General features: G+C 34.1%; 1 long non-coding RNA gene and 2 pseudogenes across 1 annotated transcript; 2 read left to right on the top strand and 1 right to left on the bottom strand.

Moving 5' to 3' along the window:
* Window positions 1-4,596, top strand: part of LOC112033930 (ABC transporter C family member 10-like) — an 8,954-nt pseudogene extending 4,358 nt beyond the window's left edge.
* A 1,750-nt stretch (window positions 4,597-6,346) lies between these two features.
* On the top strand, window positions 6,347-7,405 carry LOC136064909 (uncharacterized). The gene is made up of 2 exons (XR_010626562.1): window positions 6,347-6,621; window positions 6,776-7,405. It is a non-coding gene; the product is annotated as an uncharacterized LOC136064909 (long non-coding RNA).
* Window positions 7,406-9,942: 2,537 nt separating this feature from the next.
* Window positions 9,943-15,195, bottom strand: LOC136064907 (ABC transporter C family member 3-like; annotated as a pseudogene).
* Window positions 15,196-16,384: the final 1,189 nt, after the last annotated feature.

Genomic DNA, 16,384 nt, shown 5'->3' with positions numbered 1-16,384 from the left:
TCTTTCTAAAGCGCTAATGCGCAACGGCTTTCTAAAGTTCAATCCCTTGCTTGTTGCTTCCGATTAACACTAGATTATTTTAGTACAAATGTCATATCCTTGTTGATGCTAGGGTGTGTCAAAGTTTAGGCTCCAATTTTTAAAATATTTACCCTTGAAAACAGCCTCCATTTTATTATAAAATGTCCAAAAATAATCACAAATATATGGTTCAAATTATAAAAAAAAATTTAGAAGAGATTCAAACTATATATGGTATTAGCTTATTCTTTTCTTAAACCATACATTTTTAAAATATGTAATGGTTTCTCATTTATATGTGTATATATATATATATATAATTTAGAATTTAATTTTTCGGTTTTTTCATCCATTAATTCACTAGCCACAAAAATTAAAAACTTAGATGGATACATGGTGAAAAATTAGACTCAAATTGAAATTCAATTTAGAATTTAATTGGATTTGGACTCTTCGATTTTTACACTCAATAATTCACTTGACAAAAAATTAAAAATCAAATAGAACACATTGCGCAAAATTGAGAATCCAATTAAAATTTAATTGGATTTTCTTTGAACGTAAGTTATTAATATATATATATATATAGATAGATAGATGGGAGACTAGATTATAAAACATTGCTTATATAGTGTATTTTCTAACCAACATTTTCTTTGCCAAAATTGTTCTGGGTTTATTGGGCTCATAATCCAAACCTTTTGGGCTTGGGCCACAAAAAATATACCCTACAGGTGCTCAGTAGAAAATTTAATTACTTTTGTAGAAAGGCTAGAATAGTACATGCATATTCCTTGTGAAGCTGAAGAAATAATACAAGGTCATCGACCCATGCACAATTGGCCTGTCGTTGGTGAAGTGAAGATATATGATTTAAAGGTAACCATGAACAAATTGCAAAAAAAAGAAAAAAAAGAAAAAAAAAGAGTATCCATCACCAAGTTTTAGAGTTATGGAAATGTACTAACTATTATTATTACATTGCATCAATCAGGTGAGGTATTGGACCAGTGCTGCCCTAGTTCTTCAGGGGATAAGTTGTGTATTTGAAGGAGGGCACAAAATTGGGATTGTTGGGAGGACTGGTAGTGGAAAGACAATTCCTATTAGTGCTTTGTTTCGTTTGGTGGAGCCAACTGAGAGAATGATTATTATAGATGGCATTGACATTTCTTCAATTGGGGTTCATGATCTAAGATCACGTTTGGGAATCATACCACAAGATCCAACACTCTTTAGTGGCTCTGTGAGATACAATCTCGATCCCCTGTCAAAGCATACTGATCAGGAAATATGGGAGGTAAGGTTTTTATTTACCAATTTTAATTTTTAGCATAGCAATGTACCATGTTAAGTTGCTTTTAAATGAAATGAGAGGGGGTGAGAGGCCCAGGTGCAGAGAGTTGTACACGTGGAGGCAATGTCGAGCTTGGTCATTATGGCGGAAATGAGTGCTGGCGGTTATGAATCCGGGCTCTTTTTGGTCCGGTCAATTTTTAGTTTGGATTTGGATTTGGATTTGACCAGATTTTGATGATGATCTTCTTGTTGTTGATATTATATCGATGTGAGAATAGAGATTGTCTTTGTGGTGGAATGTTCATGAAGTAATTTTACTAGGCCACTAAAACCAGTATTTATCCTCGGTCAATTTCTTGAGTTTCTGGATCTATATGACGTGATAGAATACCTGCTGTTCCTTTTCTTCAAAAAAAAAAAAATGAGGCCACTTCTGTCTATTCGGTCTATTTGGTCCGCTTTGGTTCACTACTTCACTTCGGTCTGTTTTGGTCCATTCAGTCCAATTTGATCTACATTGGTCCATTGCTTTCACTTTGGTCCTTACGATCCATATTGTTTCAATTAGGTCCATTTTGATCCATATTGGTCCATTTAGTCCACTTCGATTCATTCAGTCCATTTTGGTACAAAAATTTATTTTTTCAGTTTTGGGCTCAAGATATAAATTTTTTTCCTTAATTTATGGGTTGAAAAGTTTGAAATTTTATTCTATTTGGACCAAACTCATTAGTTTTTGACCGAAAAATACAAACAAAATAGGTATTGGAAATCAAATATATGGGCACTAAAAAAAGCAATAAAAATTATAAATATTCAAAAAATTACTTTAAAATTAAAATTTTAATAATATAGTAGTGTACTTATATTTGAAAAGAAAAAAAAAATCTATAATTATAAACTTATATAATAATTTAAATTTAACATAACACATTACATGTATTCTATGGAATAGGGGTGCACTTTTTTTAAAATATTCTTGGATATGTTCAAATTGGTCATCATGTGTATTGTTATTAAATGCGAAATATACTAAATGTTCCATTGCATAAAACTTATATATATATATTGTGGGGGATAAAAGGATCAGGCCCAAATTAACGGGCCGAACACCCACGAGAGAACTGTTTCACATCCGAAGAGAAGGATGAGTAGAATGCAAGGTCCAGATTGGAGCGGAATCCTCTGGGCAGAGGATCATCGCTTTCCGAGGAGGATGTCTCCAGTCCGAGGAGGACATTTCCTGTCCGAGGAGGAAGTTTTACCCTGGTATGATAGCGGAGACTAATTGAGCCGGAGAAAAGCCTGGTTGATCGTCCGAGGAGCCCACCTGATCAAGATAAGCTCAAAGCACACTCAAAAACGATAAGGATGAAGAAATATCTGAGGGAAAGGCTGCTGCCACCGTATTCAATGCATTGCAACAGCTTTTCTGGCCGCATTTATGTGGAGAAGACACCTGAACAGTGTTTCATGACCTACCGCCACTCACACAGAGATGAAAAGCANTACATGTATTCTATTGAATAGGGGTGCACTTTTTTTTAAAATATTCTTGGATATGTTCAAATTGGTCATCATGTGTATTGTTATTAAATGCGAAATATACTAAATGTTCCATTGCATAAAACTTATATATATATATTATATATATATGTATATATATAAATACATATATATATATATATATATATATGTATGTATGTATGTATGTATGTATATATATTTATTTATTTATTTATAAATATAAAAAATAGTGGTAAACCCGAAACGATACACCAGTATTGACCGGCATCCGAAATATATCGTACCGCTGGCCAAACCGGTACTGCCTCGGGTACGATATTGACTCCCTTGATTTTTATAAGTACAAAACTTTATGAATAATAGAAGTTATAGAACTGGTACTAATAATCCTAGAACTAATTGAATTAATAGGATCTGTACTACTAGTAGAACAAATACAATAATAATAAGAAGAATAATAATAATAATTATTATTATTATTATTACAACGGGCTTGAGCTCACATATGGGCTTAGGCCGATATAACTCCGATAGCCCCCTTAAAGTGAAGATGGGTTTAAAGAAGCCGACTTAAGTTTGGATACAAGATCATTGAAATGGTTTGGTGGATAAAATTTGGTGAAGATGTTGACAAGTTGATCTTCAAATGAGACAAAATGAAGTTGTAGCCTTCCTTGAAGGAAATGGTGCCGGATGAAATGAAAATCGATCTCAATGTGCTTAGTCTTGCCATGGAAAACATCATTATAGAATATTTGAACAAAGCTGCGTGACAGTAGTAGAAGGTAGATAAACACCTATGTCCTCTTGTAGTTAGCATAACCAAAGAAGCTTTGAGGTGGCATTAGCAAGAGCATGGTAATCAGCCTCAGTGTTAGTAAGAGTAGACACCGTTTGATTTTTTCTATGTCAAGTGAAAAAGTAAATCACCAAGTGAAGGCTCGAAGGACCAAGACGATAAATTCTAACCGTGGAACAAGGTACCCTTGATGTAGTGGAGGACAAAAAATGCATGGATTGACGAGTGCCCACAAACTAACTAACCCAATGAATGGATTATTGGAACCCACCCCTCATATGAGAGCCCAAAGCATTGCTTTGAGACTACTGACTACCTAATAATTTGCATGGGCCTATACAACTCTAACAACTTCTATGTATTATAGCATTTTTATAATAATAACTAGATTTAATATTCTTGGTAATATGGCATATCCCTCAAAATGTTATTCAATTTAATGTCAGGTCAACTTGTTGTGGTTAAAGAAAACTAATTGTCATCACATCAACATCTAAGAAATAATAACTATTATACTTAATTTTTCCTAATTACCTAAGATCGAGAGTATTTCTTATTGTGTAACAGGTTCTAGGAAAATGTGAGCTTCGAGAGTCTATTCAAGAAAAAGTGAAGGGTCTGAATTCCTTAGGTAAGATATTGTGTATTTAGGTTTTTGATTTCATTGGTTCAGAAAATCACAACTAATAATCTGAATTGCAGTTATGCAAGATGGATCCAATTGGAGCCTGGGACAACGACAATTATTTTGTTTGGGACGTGCATTACTGAAGAGAAGTCAGATACTAGTGCTTGATGAAGCCATGACATCAATTGATAATGCAGCAGATTCTATTATCCAGAAAACGATACAAACAGAATTCAAAAGTTGCACTGTAATAACTGTGGCCCATAGGATACCGACAGCAATGGAATCCACTAAGGTGCTTGCTATCAGCAATGGTGAGTGATATATTCTTAAGTATGTTCGGTAAGGTAAAAAGGAAATGAATGGAATGGATTAAAGGTATTTTTAAAGAATATTATAAGATAAGGAAGATAAAGAATAACATAAAATATTTGTAAACACTTAAAGCAATTACCCAAGCATCTAAGAACATCATATAAAAAATACATAACAATTTACTACTAATTTGTTAAACAAAATATTTTTAAATAGCGAAAGGAAATTTCCCAAAAACCATTGTTTTCAACTGAACTAACTATTCTTCATCAGCTTGTTCAAACTATCTTGTAATTTTCCAAATAAACTAAAACCTGACAACAACAGAAAATATAACATATTATAATATGAAGTTTTTTCCAAATTAGATCAACAACAAACACCATTCATTAAAAGAATTTAGTGTTGTAAATAAAAGGATAAAAAGAAAATTTGCATTAAGAAACACATATGAATTAGTCAAAACAGGACAATGAGGGTACAAACCTCTAGTTGGAGATCGTCCTATGGGCAGCTATCAAGTTGTATTTTTTTCTACTAGCAATGATTAAGCAAGACTTGTGAATACATTTTTTATAGACAATTTTTAAAAAATATTTTTTTATTCTTCATTGATTTCATTTTTCAGTTATAAGCAATCAAAAGTAGAATTCTAAAAAACACAAACATTCATCAATCTAAGGTAGAAATGCAAGAAAAATAATAATAAAAATCCATCAATTTTAAATTTTTTTTTTAACTCTCTGAGAGAGAGAGAGAGAGAGAGAACCCTTTTTTTGTATAGAAAAAATAAGCATAGAATTGAAGAGATCAAGTGGCAAATTTATAATAACATGATGAGGATAAGAAGAGCCAAAATAAGGAAGATAAAAGGGTAAAATAATATTTAAATTTAAAACTGCCTAAGAGGAATATACATAGACAACACTTTTGTTTTGATTTTCCATTGATTTATTATTTAGTTATAACATCAAAATTAAAGTAAATGAATATGTAAAGTTAAAACCCCCTAAAATAAATTTGTAAAGTTAAAACCGCCTAAAATAAATTTGTAAAATCAATATATTTATATAGTTCATATTGTAAAAAAATTAAATTTAAAAAATAAATATAAAAAATACTAATGGTGTGGTGGATGAGGTGACTCAACAGGAGTGTAGCAAAGGGTGTTGAAGCTATAGAGAGAAGGATGTGTTTATAAAAAAAAAACAAAAACAGAGAAGGATGAGGATCAATCAATAGGGTCAACAATTCTTTTGCTGCTACCAGACTACACTGCCCAAAGCCCGTAAATGGATGATTTTGTTTTTTGTGTTTCTGGTTGTTTGTTTGAACAAGATTGTCCAATTTATCTAATCCGATTATGATCAGTAATGTTGTACTTCCAAAGATGGTTCATGAACAGATGGTCTTTTTCTTTCTTCCACCAACTTCTCGTTTGGACTATCTTATAAAATAAAGAATAATTAAAAAAAAAGCGAAAAACACATTTTAGTCCCTATATTTTCAGACGATTCCTATTTTAGTCCCTACATTTTATTTTTACCGCTTTTAGTCCATATCTTGAAAAACGCTTCCTATTTTGGTCCCTACCGTTACATCAGAGACGAAAAATACACACATGGCAAACGGCAAAATTAAAAAATATTAAATTAATGTCCACGTGGCCCAATTTAATAATAAAAAATATTTTTTGACATTAAAAAATGCCACGTCAGCATTTAAATTAAAAAAATTAATTTATTAATGTTAACTAAATAAAAAAATTAAAAACAGAATTAAAATCTAAAAATCATATGAATTGAAATCTAAGTGTGTCTTAAACAAGAACAACAAGACTACAAATCCAAATTCAAGAACACAAACCCAGAAATTAAAAAAAAAAAAAAAAAATTATAAAAACCAAACAAACTTTCAGAGACCAAGAACGCCAACTACAACCCAACAACACCAAACAAACTTTCAGAAACCAAACAAACTTTACAAGCGTGGCCTCTCATCTCCTCCTCCACCTAACCCAAAACGATCCAAGGTACAATCTTTTTTTATTATTTTTTTTGGTAAATTTTTTTTATTTTGTGCATGTGGGTCTAATGAAAGATTTCTAATCTGGGTTTTGTGCAAGTTTGGATTTTGTGTCCTCATCCAAAATCTCTATCTTTGCTTTTGCTTTAACTATGGAGCAGTTCAAAGGGCTCCGTCGCCATCCACCTCCACATCGTCACCGATACCACCTTCATCGTCCTCAATGCCGCCGATCTCGCCGATACCAGCTTGCTTTCGTTTGCTGGGTTTTATTTTCTTCCTTCACTGTTTTCCTTTGTACGAAGTTGTTTGTTTGTTGGGTCTTCAATGGCACACCTGGAAGGGAGTCCTAGCAGCTCGTCGATTTCTCAAGCGGAAACGGGAAAGGAAGCTTTCTGGGTTAGCCTAGAAATTTGGAAAAAGAGAGTAGAAATGAAAGCCTTCTCTGTTTGGTTGCCGAGAAAACGCCGGAAAATCATTTGAAAGTGAAAGTTTTATTCTTTTCTGGGTTTGTTGGGTCTTCAATGGCACACCTGGAAGGGAGTCCTAGCAGCTCGTCGATTTCTCAAGCGGAAATGGGAAAGGAAGCTTTTTGGGTGAGCCAAGAAATTTGGAAAAAGAGAGTAGGAATGAAAGCCTTCTCTGTTTGGTCGCCGAGAAAACGCCGGAAAATAATTTGAAAGCGAAAGTTTTATTTTTTTTTGGATTGTGTTCTTGGATTTGGAAATTTGTTCTTATTGTTCTTGTTCAAGACACTTTAGATCTCAATTCATATAATTATTAGTTTTTAATTCTGTTTTTAATTTTTTTTATTTAGTTAACATTAATAAATTAATTTATTTTAATTTAAATGCTGATGTGGTATTTTTTAATGCCAAAAAATATTTTTTATTATTAAATTAGGCCACGTGGACATTAATTTAATATTTTTTAATTCTGCCGTTTGTCAAGTGTATATTTTCTGTCTTTGATGTAACGGCAGGAACTAAAACAAGAAGCGTTTTTCAGGATAGAGACTAAAAGTGGTAAAAATAAAATATAGAGACTAAAATGAAAATCGCCTGAAAATGTAGGGACTAAAACGTGCTTTTCGCCTTAAAAAAAATAAATTATTTCAATCTCAGACCCTCAGAAGAGCAATAACTTTTTCTTGTTTATGATCTGTTTTCTTTTTTTTAGTAAATATTGAATTATATTGGTTTTTAATGGGTTGTTATTGTGAGTATCGGGCACTATATTTTAATGTGAAAAATCTTATGTATCAATGTTTGATTGCAGAGTGTAAATAATGCCTTTTACACATCTTTATTTTGCACTCTTTTATAATTCCCTCCTTATCTTCCACACTGCAAAACAATGCAAATACTCTTTTCTGTCTTCTCTCTCTCTCTTACCAATCAAAGCCCTCGAAATATTTGTGTAATCCCCAGCGTAGTTTCTGTCCATTAGAATGTGTGTAAAAGATTGATAAATTAGGAGTGCAATATGTTGAAGAAAGCACAGACACTCAGAAACAAAAGTTCAAAATCGAAGAAGAAGAAGTGTAACGGCTAGTATTTTGAGTCTAACATCTCTTTGAAACTAAACGGTGCCGTTTCTTATATTGTTATAAGTGAAGCTGAGTTAATAATAAGAGAACGGTGTCGTTTATGTTTATTAGAACGGTACCGTTTTCTGTATGTTATTATAAGGGTGCTCAACGGTGTCGTTTGAGATCATCTCCTTTAGTAGACTTCTGTGCATAGGGAACGCAAGGTTCTTGGAGCTCTGGGTTTTCAGTTACAATTCCAACAATAACTGTCAATCCAAGCCAGACTGTCATTCCGGTATTTGCGGAGCAAAGACTACAATCAGTTGGGAATTTGTTATGAGCAGTTGTACTTCTGAAGATCCAAACTTGTATTATACTTAACACTATAAATAGAATAGGGACTAATGTATTCAATTTAAGCTTGATAAAATAGAAGTCATTTTTCTCCATTTTATTTTCTCATCTGCTTTGCTCTCTCTCTCTCTCTCTCTCGTGATTCTTTCTTTTCTGTTATTCTGTTCATCCTCCATTGTTGATCATACTTCAAGCTTGAATTTCTACATGGTATCAGAGTCAATGGCTTCATCACCTCAAACAGAGACTACTCAATCCACACACACAGCTCCTACCTCTTCAGCCTCCATTCAATCACCACTACTATTACTCTCAAATATGTCCAATCTCATGTCAATCAAGCTCGATTACAATAACTACATTCCATGGAAGCATCAACTGCTCACCATACTTGAAGCTTATTCCTTGGTTGAACACATTGATGGCACAGCACTAAAGCCATCACAGTTTGTACTTGATTCATCAGGAAACACAACTTCAGTTGTTAATCCAGATTTCCAATCTTGGAGAATCAGGGATAAGGCACTCCTTTCCTTGATAAACTCAACTCTTACTCCACAAGTTTTTTCACTAGTGGTTGGTGTAACTAGCTCAAGAGAAGTTTGGAACACTCTTGAACAGAGGTTCACTTCTACTTCAAGAGCTAATATCTTGAATCTTAAACTTGAACTTCAAGGTATCAAGAAAGGGAATGAATCAGTGAATTCTTTTCTTCAAAGGATCAAGGTTGCACGTGATAAACTCCTAGCTATGGGAGTGGCTGTTGATAATGAAGAGCTAATCTGTATTGTACTCAGAGGACTTCCTAGAGAATTTGCACATTTCAGCTCTGCAATTCGGACTAGGAGTGATCCTATATCATATGAACAACTTGCTATTATGCTACAAAGTGAAGAACAAGCAATGACTGATCATCTTGATTCAGTCTCTCACTCACTAGCAATGTTTGCTTCAAATGGCAAAGCTGGTAGCAGCTCACAAAATCAGTCACAGAATCATAATCCTGGTAGAGGAAGAGGAAGAAATCAGTTCAATAGAGGAAGGGGAGGTGGCAGATACAATAATTTTGGAGGAGGACAGCCACATTTTGGTGGTGGACAGCAACATCTCTCTTCACCACAGGCACCACATTTCTCTCCACAAGGACCTTCACACTTCACTCCTCAGAATTTTTCTTCACAACACTCTCCTCAAAACTTTAAGCATGAACGTCCAAGCTGTCAGATTTGTGGAAAATCTGGTCATGGAGCATTAGATTGCTACCATAGGATGGACTTTGCTTATCAAGGCAAAAATCCTCCTACTAAACTTGCTGCCATGGCAAGTGCATCAAATGCAGTGATCACATATGATGATATATGAAAGTTGATAATTTTGTATCCAATAGACTTAAGAATTATATTTAGTATATCTCTGTTACAACCCCCCCCCCCCCCAAAGTATTTATTCTTGGCTACGCCCCTGCAACCATATATACGTAATAAGATTGAAAATCATTTAACACTGAATATAATAGAATTAGATTACGAAAAATAAATTACCTTAAACAGGTGGGATCCTGTATGAGCATCCACTGCACCAAGCGGATCATCAAACAAATAGATATCTGCATCTTGTTACAAAGCACGCGCAATTTGGATCCTTTGCTTCTGTCCACCACTCAAATTGATTCCTCACTCACCGATGACTGTTTGATCACCAAATGGGAAAATTTCTAAGTCCTTCTTCAAGGAACTTCTCATACTTTTCTCTTTCCATCTCCATCCCAAACAATATGTTCTCTTCAATCTTGCCACCTTGTATCCAAGGTGACTGAGCAACATATGCCTTTGTCCCACATAACTTAACTTTCCCAGATATCTCAGGTACTTCTAACACGATACAGGAAAGCAAACTTGACTTGCCTGAGCCAACAGTTCCACAAACAGCAACCCTCATGCCTTGTTGCACTTTCAAATTTATATCTTTTAATGTTGCACTTGAGGAAGATAAATCCCAACAAAAATTCCCGTCAATAATCTTTATTGCTGTATCAGAACTACCTCTTGGAAGCCTCTCTATCACATCAGACTGCAAGTCATCAAGACAAAGGAAGGACACAATTCGATCAAGGGACACTTTCGTTTAAGCTATCATTGAGATTGTATCAGGAAGACTATAGATGGGTTCCTAAAAAAAATCCTAAACGTTGCAAGTGCAGATAAGATTTTCCCCGACTCAAGTGGAATCCCCATCAACACACAAGAACCAAAAGTGAACACGGACACAAATGTAGGAGCACCCCAGAAGACAAAAGAGGAAAATGCCGAAGTGTAAAGAAACTTCTTCAACCACCCTGCCTCTGTTCCCCTGAGCTCCATGATATTTGATTGAAACTTCATTTCCCATCCTTGAAGCTTGAGAATCCTCATGTTACTTAAAATCTCAGATGTTGCCTTCATCCTTTTGTCCTTTGATTCCATTAACTTGTCCTGAAACTTTTCTTGTAATCTTCCCAAAGGAACATTAGCCAACATAACAAGTATGGTTGCAACCAAAGCCGCAATTGAAGCAAGCCCAAGATTTTTGCCCAAGATTTTTATACAAAAGTAACATCGCAATAACAACTTGAACAATAATCATCCAAGTTTCATGTATATACCCACTGAAATCAACAACTCTGTCAGCATCAACAGTCATGAAATTGATGATCTCCCCACTAGTGTGGCCCTGCTTTGACTGGCATGAAAGGGTCAGACCTTTATTATAAATCAATGCAATCAATATTGATCGGACCCTAATTCCAACCTGTGCCACCCTAAAGAACCAGTGCCTCTGCGAGATGCATTCAACAAGTTTTGCGGCAAAAAACACTGAAACCAGAACATAGCCCTCATTCTTGTACTGTCTCTCCCCATTAAGGTATTGAACAAAAGTTTCAATAAGATATGGTCCAACATAGGAAGCCAGTGAGAATGTCAGCACGTTTAGGCCAGTAAAAAGAATCTCTTTCCATGCCGAGTAGATTAATGACTTTGCCAGTTTCAGTGTGGTCACTCAATTACTTGTACCACACTCTGCCTCAAGCTTATTTTTAAAAGTTGGAAAGGCCCCAAATACACTATCACTAGGACCAAGTTGAGGGACATCCTCAAGGTCTAATGTCTTCTTATTGCCAATCTATATCTATATATTACTAAAAGCTGAAGCGTAACGTTTAATGCTGCTGTTCTCACATTGCACCACATCAGCTGCCACGTCATTTTTTAAAGAAAAATAATAATTTTTCCTTCAATTTTAAAATGGTTTTTACAATTTTTAGCCCTATAAATCTCAGTCCTATAAATGCAGCCTACTACTTATTTATTTACTTCCATTATCACCCTATAATAAATTTGTATAATTAATCCAGCCTATCTCTTATTTATTTAGTTCCTCTATCAAGCCCAACCCAAAGCCTTTTCAATTCAGCTTAAAGGAAAAAAATAAATAAATAAAAAACGTTGTAGCCGGTTTTGTGTGAGCCTTTTTAGCTTAAAGGAAGAAAGAAAAAAAAATGTACAGAGAATAATCAGGGTTTTGCGTGACCAAATAGAAACTTGGGGAGACAGAGTTTGAAGATTGTAACATGGAGGGAAGCTTAAAGGGAGAGAAAAAAAAAACGTACTGAGAATAATCAGGGTTTTGTGTGAGAAACACAGCGTTGGGAACGGGAAACAGACCGTTTGAATTTCTCCCACCTTTCTGTTCTACGGTTACGCATAAATAGCTGGTTTGAACTTCTGCTACAATTTCACAGTAAAGGGGAAAGAATCTAATACGATTTGAAGCCATGAAAATCTCCCCACCTTCCTGCTCTACGATTTCACAGTAATAACCGCCTATCAGACTTCCTTCCTTCTTGTCTTCCTCTCCTCAGCCTATATAAATACTGATAGAACTTGGAGGATTCGATTAAGGTATCTCTAAATTCCAGTTCTTCTTGTGCTCCATTCTTTTGCTTGATGCTTTTTGTTTCCCTTTTTACATTTTGTTACTGCCTCTTTCGTGTTGTGGTGTGGATGATTGTTATGCTGAAATTTTGAATGCTGGGGTTTTTAATTGGAGCTTTGTCTTTTTGGTTCAGTACTCTGTGTTGTGGTGTGGATGATTGTTTTGATTGCTGTGGTTTTTAATTGGAGCTTTGTCATATACATCAATAGATTCCATACTTACAATGTTAATATGAATTGATAGTAATGAACGTCCACTAGATGGATTATCTTTTGATTCTTAGTTCTTAAAGTCAAGGCCTTTCATTCCTACATAATTATGTCAGCATTGACAAAGAATTTGATTTCTACCTAAATTACATACAATATTTTAGATTCAAGAAATTTTAGTCTTATACAGTCAAGTGGATTATCTTTTGATTCTTAGTTCTTGAAGTCAAGAACTTTTATTCCTACATAATTATGTCAACATTGACAAAGCATTTGATTTCTACCTAAATTGCGTACAGTCTTATATAGCCATGTCAAATCTTTTGCATCATTTTCCATATATGTGAAACTTAGCAAAATAATATCATTGGCCATCAAATTTGAGATTGTTAGTAGATCTATAAGATTACCTTAAAGGCTGAGGCTTCTACAAATGCAATCTGAAATGTTGCAGAAGTTTTGGGTTTAGGGAAATCAGTGTTGTTTTTGGGAATTCTAATCAGGTTCCGTGATATTAAATATGCATAGAATTGGGTATGGTGAGGGAAAATTGGTAGGGATTAGGTATGGAGTGGTGTTTATGGTTTCTTGGGTTTGGAAGAAGAACCAGATTATGCAGATTGGAATTTTAGATCTTTTTGAAATGGAAAGAGGAAAGAATTATGTTATTTTGAAGGTGGACTTAATTATGTTATTTTACTGGTTTGTTAATTAATTTACTTTGGATTGGTAGAGGAATTATAATTATTGGTATTGGTCATAAAAAAGGATATTTGGATGACCAATTTAAACAACTTCAAAAACTGCTGCAAAATGAGAACAATCCAGATATTGTGGTTGATTTTCTATTTTCTTTGATGATTTTGAGAAGCTCTTGAACAATATTTCTAGAGCTCTGTGAGTATTTGTTATCTATGTGGTTGATTTTGGGAAAAAGTTTGCTTAATGATTTATTTTTTGTTTGTGGGTAAAATGAAATAGTTCACTAATAAGTAATATGTTTAAGGAGATAAGTATATGTCTTATGATTTGTAATTGTTCATAAGTCATTGTTAAGAAAATTTTAACTTCACAATTATGACATTGATTTAAGGGCATCTTTGTAAGTATGTGTTGCCATGTTCTTACCATGACAAATATTTTACATGGTTTTTCATTCTTTGCTCACTTGCATCATGACTACCAGCACTACAATTATTGATTCAAAAATAGATTGTAGCAATGCTTTTTAGTTATGAGACATATAACATTTTTGTTTATTATATTGTAATGAATTCCTTGGCAGATGGATTTGCTTGCGTGGCCCACTCACTACCCATGATTGGTTGCCTAAAAAAACAATATGTATCATGGTAAGTTTCTTATGAACATAGATGCACTAGAATTTTCTTAACAGTAATTTATGAACATTATGAATGATATCAAGTTTATGATGCATGTTACTTTCTAAAATATGCAAATTATGCAAATTGATGATTGTGGTCATGTTAGATATACTTACAATGTAAGATTGTTGAAGTATGTGTTAAGTGATTTTGAAGCAAACATCATATTCAAAGAAAGTCACTATCCAATAGATAATTGCACTATTGTCTTTTTTTAATGAATCTCGTGCATCGCACGGATTAGCGACTAGTTGCAATTAAAGGACCCATCCAAGAAAAAGTAGGAATGCTGAAAAATCTAGCATTCAAATAAGGGGCTACATTTTCACTCCCCTTAGACTTATTTGACTCAACTTCATTACGGGTATTAGAATCCTCATTTAAAAGAGGTTCTTCAAGAAGGATATCTTCACCCTCCTTCCCACTAAAACCCACGTAACAGAAAAACAAACCCAAAATGACACACACAACATCGGAAACTAAATTTTGAACTGGTAAACTAACATGTTCTCTATAAAGAACAATATCTATAACAAGACAATAACAAGAAATGCTGAGGAAGAAACCCCACCAAACTTTCAATAAAAAAGGGTACTTTGATTCACCTGAATTAAACAATTGGGTACGCAAATAAACACAAAGTACACCCCAAGCAAGTGTTCTAAGCGCTAAATCCAAAAGGGTCACTAGCCCTTCATCAGACCAACCATTTCTATCCCAATAAAAGTAATTCAACAAGCACAACACTAGACTAAACACAGAAACACGCAAACAACAAATTTGAGCCTGTTTATAGTACAAACACCTGATGTTCTTAGACCTTTCCTTTGGACCTTCACTATAACCCACTTCGAATTTATTGCGTACCAACTTGATAAACAGCACAAATAACAAAAGCAGGTGTAAAGAACCAGAAAACCCACGTAGTAAAACTGGTTTCAAGAGAAAATCAGTACCTGAGTACATGATTAAAGAGTAGTAGTGTGAGAACAAGATTGACATACCGTGCTTTGAGAATTGAACAAGTTCCAGTTTTGGTGGAGCTTTTGTGGGTGTTAGATGGATTCAATATCTATCTATGTTGAAGTATAAAGATTTCATCATATTTATAAAACTATTGTCCAAAATGAGAGTCTGAAACATAGAGTGAAAATAAAGCCGGCTTTCATCGTAAAAAGTGGCGACTAAAGACTCCTACGTTGTTGGAGAGCGACTCAAATGCATGTGTGAGCGTGTTTGATAAAAAAAAGTTTAGGAAATGGCAAAACTGAGGTTGAAAAAAAAGGGGGTGCTGGCCGGCACCTGTTGACAAAGTCCAAAAATGCTTTTCTTTTTCTTTATGTGGTCAAATGGAAAATTTTGTAGTGAGAGAAGGAAAATGCTAACGAATGTCCTTATGGAATTAGTTAATAATCAATTTAAAAAAAATTTTTATGAGAAAAGAAAAAAAAGTAATTAATATTTTGATAGTTTTTTTTTTCCAATAAAAATAGTATCAAAACTTTTCTAAAATAATTGTTAACTAATGCAGGCACTCATTAGCATGACTCTCGACATAAAATGAAAGAGAAAAACAAACTCAAAGACAGAAAAATCAACCTGGAGTTCGAAAAAAGACTCAGACCTTTTTATTTGTATCGCTGTACGGGACATAACTGGAGAGTGTAAAACGCCCACTGGCATACAATTGTTACAAAGCTCCTGTTTTTTTATCCTAGGATTTTGGATCATTTATGAAGTTACTCATTATTAATATTTATTTCTTGTTCTCCTGAATTTACATAAATTTGCATCATCTTCAATTACCTGTTTACTTGTTTGCTTTCAATATGTGTGTACAGTCCTCAAGGCACCTTTTGGTTGCTATACACGCCACAAAGAGAAGAGATAAAGAATTTTGAATTTCGAAATTTTATTGTTTAAGATAAATGTAAGTCTCGGAAAATCATGATCTAGAATTGCGTGTATGTGTGTGTTTATCAGCTATTTGTTTTCTCAGATACTAGATAACCCATTTTTGTGAATATTATGGATAAGAATATCGGCACATTTCATATGATCTCCAATAGGTTTAATTTTGGAGATTAAAACCACCCTCTTTGGTTAGTGGTCCGAGGCAACGATTTTGGAGACATTTCCATTCTCTCCAGTCAGTCTGATGTGTTTTCAGCAGTTAAAAATCAAGAGGTGAAGGATACTACTTGGGTTGGTGGGCATTGTCAAACTCAGTTCTTTGAAAATGAATGAATGATGCTAGTGTAATCACTTTAATATATGTTAACGGGCACACCAGTAAAAACAATGCGACGCTATCCCTAT

Source organism: Quercus suber, unplaced genomic scaffold (genome assembly GCF_002906115.3).
Source record: "Quercus suber isolate HL8 unplaced genomic scaffold, Cork oak 2.0 scaffold_797, whole genome shotgun sequence".
In the NCBI taxonomy this organism is placed as follows: Eukaryota; Viridiplantae; Streptophyta; class Magnoliopsida; order Fagales; family Fagaceae; genus Quercus; species Quercus suber.
The sequence above is the reverse complement of the archived record's forward strand: the minus strand, read 5'-3'. Positions and strand labels throughout refer to the sequence as shown.